Consider the following 6858-nt stretch of genomic DNA (forward strand, 5'->3'; position numbering starts at 1 on the left):
CTCAAGAAAAGAAGGGCAGCTGAAGCCGAAGCCATAAAACGCAAGACCAAAGCCACCACTGATGATGCTCCCCCAACCAAGAAACGGAAAACCAAGAAGAGAGACCGGGCTACTCCCACAGAGCCCCTTGATGTCGAGCCAATCTTTGTGGCTCGTCCTGCGTCTGAACATCGAGAGCGCCAGTTGATAGTTCATGAGCCTGCTTCCACAGAGGCTCCTGAAGCTGAAGACAATCTAGCTGTTGACCCCACCGCAGCTGAAGACATTGGTCCTCACGACAATGTTGAAGATGATGAAGTCCTTCCTCAGACCGAGTGCAATTTGGTATCATCACCTGTGCTCACGCACAGCGAGCTCATCAGCATTGGTCGTCCTCTGACGCCAACTGCTCAGGATGCATCATGGGCTGATCACCCACAACAACAAGACACCCCAAGTGCTCCCCAACCACAAGATGACAATGACTTTGAGGCCTAGCCGACTCCATCTCCACAAGCGTCGCCAGCATTCCACAGGCTTCGCAAAGGATCAAGGCCCCAAGGCCCTCCAATAGTGAATGTCTCTGAGTCTGAAGCCAAAACGGCTAAAGATATTCCGGCTACATCAGCCGATGAAGAAGAAGAACCAAGAGTTGAAGTAGAAAGAGTTGCTACACCCCCGTCCCACCAAGATGTTGTTCTCGAGGAAAACATGTCCAACCCTCCAGCTCCTGAAGTGGAGGTTAACAATACTGAGGCGGCCACCAACATCAACACTGAAGCCAATGACGTTGTCATGGCTGAAGCTAATGTGGCGCCTGAAGCTAATGTGGCGCCTAAAGCTAATGCGGTGCCAGAAGTGCATGCACCTGAAGCCACTGCAGCGCCCGAAGCTAATACTGAAGCACCTGAAGCAAATGTGGCCCCTGAAGCCCATGTCAACGATAATGCCAATGCTCCTGTACCCCCTCCAAGACCTCATACAATTGAGCTGGCATTTGATCGTGGTCAGCCTGTTATAGTCCGATGGCCCATTCTGGTTCCTCCACCTGCTACGGGTCCACAATTTGACTATCATGTCAAGCACAGACCGCAAGTCCAGAAGCCCAAGCCAAGACTTCCAAGATTCCCAGTCATTGCAACTTCACCTGGGGTCTTTAATGTGAATGGCTTCATGGCACATAACACCTTCTTCAACAGCGCCAAGAACCCTTACACCAAACCCCGTATTTCATCGGATCGGTTCTGGAGCTATCAGCAGCGCAGCTACTACTCCTGCATCTTATACAATCAAGGGCGCATATTTCCCCATATGCGTCTTGACACTGAAGCTATAGCTGGCCTGCCCTGTCTAGAAGAAGCGTTGGATTGCTTCAGAGACGCTGGACTCCTGCAATTTGTCACGGACAAGGAACACTGGAATGAAGAGCTTCTGTTACAGTTCTATGCAACTCTTCACATTCGAGGCTACAACAGGGATCCAAAGACTTGGGTCCTTGAGTGGATGACATGCAATGTCCATCATGAAGCCAAAGCTCTTGATATCATTGAGCTCACAGGCCTGCCCACTCCTGGTGAATACTATGAACCAGGTTGTCAACAACACCGGAATGCTTTGGAGAGCATTTTCCACAAACCAGAACCCAACATGAGCCAAATGCTGAGCATGATGAAGCCTTTGCCCCACGACGTTGACTATCCATCTGAATTCTTGGTTGAAGACCTAGAGTATCTGCCTCGCACCTGTCGGATTTCGGGTTCCGGCAGACCCTTGAGGTTCGAACACTGGGGTGCGCGCGGAGATCTCTCCCCTATCGATCTACATCCAATCTCTTCGCGTGATCTAAACTGGAAACAACGAACAACACAAGGGGCACAAGGTTTATACTGGTTCGGGCCACCGTTGTGGTGTAATACCCTACTCCAGTGTGTGGTGTGGTGGATTGCCCCAGGGGCTAATGATGAACAGTACAAGGGAAGAATAGCCTCGCGAGGGGTGTTCTTGAGCTGGTGCGATGAACTGCTAGGGTGAGTTCAGTCGCCTCTCTCTCTCTCTCTGCTAGGGTTCTACCCAATTTCTGGATGTTTTCTAGATGTCTCTACTCTGTGGTGGCTAGCTCTATTTATAGAGGCCCCTGGGCCTCTCCCCAAATAATGAGCGGGAAGGGCGCCAACAATTGGCCATTTTGAAGGGGAACATCTAGTACAAGTTATCCTGACCAAAGGTGATCTTCGGCTGCCAAAAGTACTAGTGATGACGCCGTCTTGGACTCCACGGTGACCTCCGTCCTGCCGCTCTGCTGATCTTCGTCTCGTTGCACCGGAATGGCAACCTTTGCTCGACGCCTTGGCCTGTGCTTGCCCCCTTTGCACCAAAGGGGAAACAAGGACATTGCGCAGGCCGGCGCCCGCCTGGCGCCCGCCTAGTCTCGATCGTCATGGCTTGTGTCACTGGTTCCTCGTGAGGTACCTCTGCCTTGATCTCTCCGCCTCCTCGCGATCCTGCCTGATGAGGCTGCCTCTGAGGAAGCTTCCGGTCATCCGCCCCGCGAGGCTTGGCCCCTCGCGATGGTCTTGAGCTTGAGCTGATGAAGATGGGCCGTGCTGGGCCCCTACTTGAGCCACGCCGCAGGCCGCAGGCAAGCAAGTCTGGGGACCCCCGTTCCCAGAACGCCGACAGTAGCCCCCGGGCCTGAGGCGTGCCCGGGCTTGGCCTAGCAGGAAAGCAAAGGGGCAAGCGTGAAGTGCCACGGGCCCCAACAGCCTGCGGCCTTGGGCGCCGCGTGGCGATTGATTGGACGTGGGCGTCTGCGCTTCCCCACGACGCCTTGTTACGCGCCCGGCTAAGCGGACCCGTAGTTGCACACATTTGTTCCTCCCTTCCGCTGCTCGCCCGCCTCCTACCTTTCCTTCTTCCTTGAGCTCCAGCCTCCGCTGCCAATCCGGCTTGAGTTCTTCCTCCTTCCCACCGCCATGGCACCGACGAAGAAAGGAAGGGGAAAGAAGCCTGCGCCTTCACCCCGCACACCTCCAGCGGCGACCCCCGCCGTCGCCCGGTCGATCATACTCAATCCAGAAGTTTTGGACAAGGTCTGCTCCGCCCTTGCAACTATCTTCAATGAGTGCGCAGGACCACGGCCTGGCCTGCGTCCCATGCCTCCCTTGATAGGATCGTCATGGAGGTCCGATTCTTCGCCGATGCCCTATGGGCGGGTCTGGTTCCCCCCTTTTCCGCCTTCTTCAACGCGGTGCTCTCCCATTATCAGATCCGCATGATGCACCTCAGGCCGGAGTCCATTACTCTTCTGGCTGTCTTTGCTTTTGTTTGCGAGGCGATGATAGGCATTCCTCCTTCCGTGGCCCTGCTACGCCACTTCTTTACCTTACGCCTGAGCAACCCCACTCAGTGCTCAGGGTGCGTGAGCTTCTTCGCCGTGCTAGAGACGGCCGCTTCAGGGATCGACTTCAGCCTTCCTTCTCCTAAGGCCAGGTTCAGAGAGCGGTGGCTATACGTGGACGTTGGAGTGCCCAACCCTCTACTCTCGCATCCGACCTCGCCTGCTATTCCCCATGCGGGTTGGGATCATGAGGTGCTCGCGAGCCCCCGGCTTGCCTTCATCTGGTGCCGCTTCCAGAGTTTGAGGGCGCTCAACGTGACATCACCCAAGGTGGTGAAGGAGTTCCTCCAATGTCGCATTGATCCTCTCCAGCGCCACTCTCGCCGGATGTGGGACTTCGTGGGGCACAGAGACCGCATGCGGCTTCAGGAGGAGGACTTGGCGCCTGAAGCGCTGCAGACGGTGCTCAGGGTCTTGACTGGCGATCCTTCCCCAGGCAGCCTTCGGAGTAACGGTGTCCTCTTGTATCTTTGCTCTGGCAGGGCCGATTTTGTGAGGCAGATGCCCAGCTTCGACGAGTGGGGATTGCGCCCTGCTGGCTTCATGGGGCCCCACGAGAACCCAGCCGCCGTGGTTGCTTCCCCTACCGCCCACAGCAGTCCTTCCTCGGGCGACAGGGCGGGGAGACAAGAACCGGCGGGGGTTGAGGCGACCGATGTCGAGGTGCCGACGCCGCGAGAAGTCTTGAAGGCGGCGTCTCCTGAGGCCCGCCCTGGAGCGGCGTCAGGTGCGGAGTTGCGGCCTGTGGTTCCTGAGGCCGGGGCTCCCGAGCCCCCAGCCGTTCCTCGCAAGGCGACGCTTGACGACGCCCCTAGGCTGACTCCTCCAGCGCTGATCATCTTGACGCTTCTTCCACACCAGGGGCCGACCCCTGCGCCGGGCGCTTAGGTCGGTTCCGCGTAGACTTCGAAGCCCTCCGCAAGAGGAAGGAGGCCTTGGGTGGAAACGACCACCCTTGCCGCCTGTTGAAGCGCAGGAAGTACGTTGCCATGGATGAGTAAGTCTTCTTCTTTCCTTGCTCGTTTGCTTTGCTATCCCTGCGACTGAGTGTGGCCCTTTCTGGCCCTGCCCTGCGAAACCCGCTGAGCCAGCCCAGGAGCCATCCCCCCAAGCTTCGCCTTCTCAGCTGGCCCTGGGCTCGCCGAGCTCGAGCGGCACCCCTGCTGCCAGACCAGTTGATGGAGTGGTCCGTTCCATAGGGCACCTCGAGATTGCGCCCCCGCCGTCCTTTCTTCATGAGTCCTCCTGGGGCACATCCGGCCTGCCCCGTGTTCCTCCTTTGATCATAGATGGTGAATGGCTGAAGTCTGTCTTTGGCTCCTCCTCCGTGGGTGGACCGATGCCAGGCCGGATTCCCAGAGAGGTCCGTTCGGCGATTGCTAGGGTGCCAGCCCCAGCCCCGCGCCGGGAGGGGGCCTGCCGCCTCGGGGCCCTCCGCATGCTCCGGTAGAAGAGGGTGATGCGGAAGACGTGCTCAGGCGCGCTGGGGAGCGACGCGCCCTTCACAAAGAGTTCCTCCAGAGGGCGGCGGATGCGGTGAACCGGATCGGGGCAGAGCTTGCTGATGAGGATGCGCGCCTTCAGGCCAAAGGTTTGCGCCTTGCTGAGGAGAGGCGCAAACTAAAGGTAGCCATCGCCCTCGCGCGTCACCAGCGTGATCTCGAGAACGCGAAGGCTGAAGCATTGCTGGAAGCTTCGCGGGAGGCCTGCTCCCAGGCCGCCGAGGAGGCCCGAGAAGCAGACCGACGACGCAAGGATGGGGAGGAGCACGCGTGGGAGCTCCTGGCCTGGGGCAACTCCCTAGAGCAGCAAGTGGAACTGCGCCAGGCGGCCCTTGAGTCGATGGAGGGGGCCCCTGTTGATCGGGCGGAGCTTCTGAAGCACGAGGAGGCGCTGACGCTGGAGGCCGCCGAGCGCAACCTTGATCTTGAGCGGTTGGAGATGAGGGAGCGCCTGGTGGCTTGGGCGGAGGATGACGTTGCCGCGCGCGAAGCCCGGGCCCAGGAAGAAGTCGATCGCCATGTGGCGGAAGCTTGCTCGGCCTTCGAGCGCGAATACGAGATGAGGTTGGGGCTGATCAAGGCCGAGGCTGAGGGCAGGACTGCGACCCTCAGGGCCAAACTGGCTGAAGTGACGCGTCGTGCGGACTCCTCTGCAGCCGCCCTCAGCGCAGCACAGGCGGAGCTGTCCTCTTTCCGGGCCGAGCAGCTTCTTCTCCAATAGAGGGTTGATGACGCCGAGGCCATCGCGCGGCGGAATGAGGACGAGATCCATCGGCGGCGGGTCCTGGAGCATGAGCATGCCCCGATGCTTCAAACGCTCCGAGAAAGGGCCAACACAGCTTTGGGCAACATCTGCGAGGCTGCCTCCAAGGAGCCGCACGAGGTCAATTACGCCGGCAACCTCCAGTTTTTCACCGATGTGGTGACATTTCTAGAGAACCGCTCCGAAGGTTCCAGTTGGCTTGTTGAAGAGAGGAGTCGAGCCTTGCTTCGGCGTGCATTCTCCTGCATCTTCAGCTATCTGCTGGACAGGGACCCCCACTTTGACTTCGACGCTGCCATGGCACCCGTGCCCATAGCCGTCCGGGGCGCCCTGGCGTGATGGGTGGAGGGCAAAGTGGATGCCCTCATCAGGGCCTTTGCTTCTGATGATGATGGCGTGGTCGTGGGCGAGCCTGGCGCTGACGAAGATGCTGGCGGCGGTGGTGGCAATGTCAACGACGCCAGCGATGCCTCCGAGGATGCCCAAGAAGACGCGATGAGTGATATGTCTGACTGACCGCATGTCACTGTTGTTTATCCTGCACGAAGAAGGTTCGAGCTTGGCCCTGAAGAATGTAAGAGCATTTTGGGAGGGGTAGCCCCTCATGTAAAGGTTTGCAATTAGTACCCTGGTAAGTATAACATTGCGTGTGAACTTAGCAGCTGGCCTGGTGATGAGTCAGCTGACTTGTGTACCTTCCGACCTCGACGAGTCCTGAGCGGGCCTGCAGGTGCCGCCGTACCTCGGCTGTCGCCTGATTAACTTGTGGATTCTGCGATGAGGACCTTCGGAGAGGGTGCGGCAACAGCGGTCCAGGCTGTAAAACATGCCTGGCCCGGCCCGGTTCGCGAGGGGCTCGCGAGGGGGGGGGGCAGCCGATGCTAACTTTGGACGCAAAGCCGAAACCAGAACGCGAGAGATTGCTCAAATGAGACTAAACACCCCTTCCCCCAAACACACGCAAGCATCAAGCTCAAATCCAACTTAAATCCAAATCGAAGAACTTGTCAACAAGGAAAGGCAAAAGCAAAAGGCCGCGTCCAGCACCTAGTCTAGTCTTCGACGTCCTTTCACCAGCGCGGAGCTAAGTGCTGCCACTAGGCGTGGGCGGGAGCCCCCGAGGCCCGAGGGCGGCTCTCCGGAGACTCCGGGGCGTGTACAACCCCACTCATTATTACGTGAGAGTGTCACGGGCGGTGAGCTTCACAGGCACTGGG

The 6858-nt window shown here is 58.5% G+C and overlaps 1 pseudogene; it reads left to right on the forward strand.

Moving 5' to 3' along the window:
- The first annotated feature begins 3703 nt into the window (after positions 1 to 3703).
- Positions 3704 to 5957, forward strand: LOC147959158 (uncharacterized; annotated as a pseudogene).
- Positions 5958 to 6858: the final 901 nt, after the last annotated feature.

The sequence above is a fragment of the Triticum urartu genome, chromosome 7A, assembly GCF_056163025.1.
Source record: "Triticum urartu cultivar PI428250 chromosome 7A, HENAU_Tu73, whole genome shotgun sequence".
NCBI lineage: Eukaryota > Viridiplantae > Streptophyta > Magnoliopsida > Poales > Poaceae > Triticum > Triticum urartu.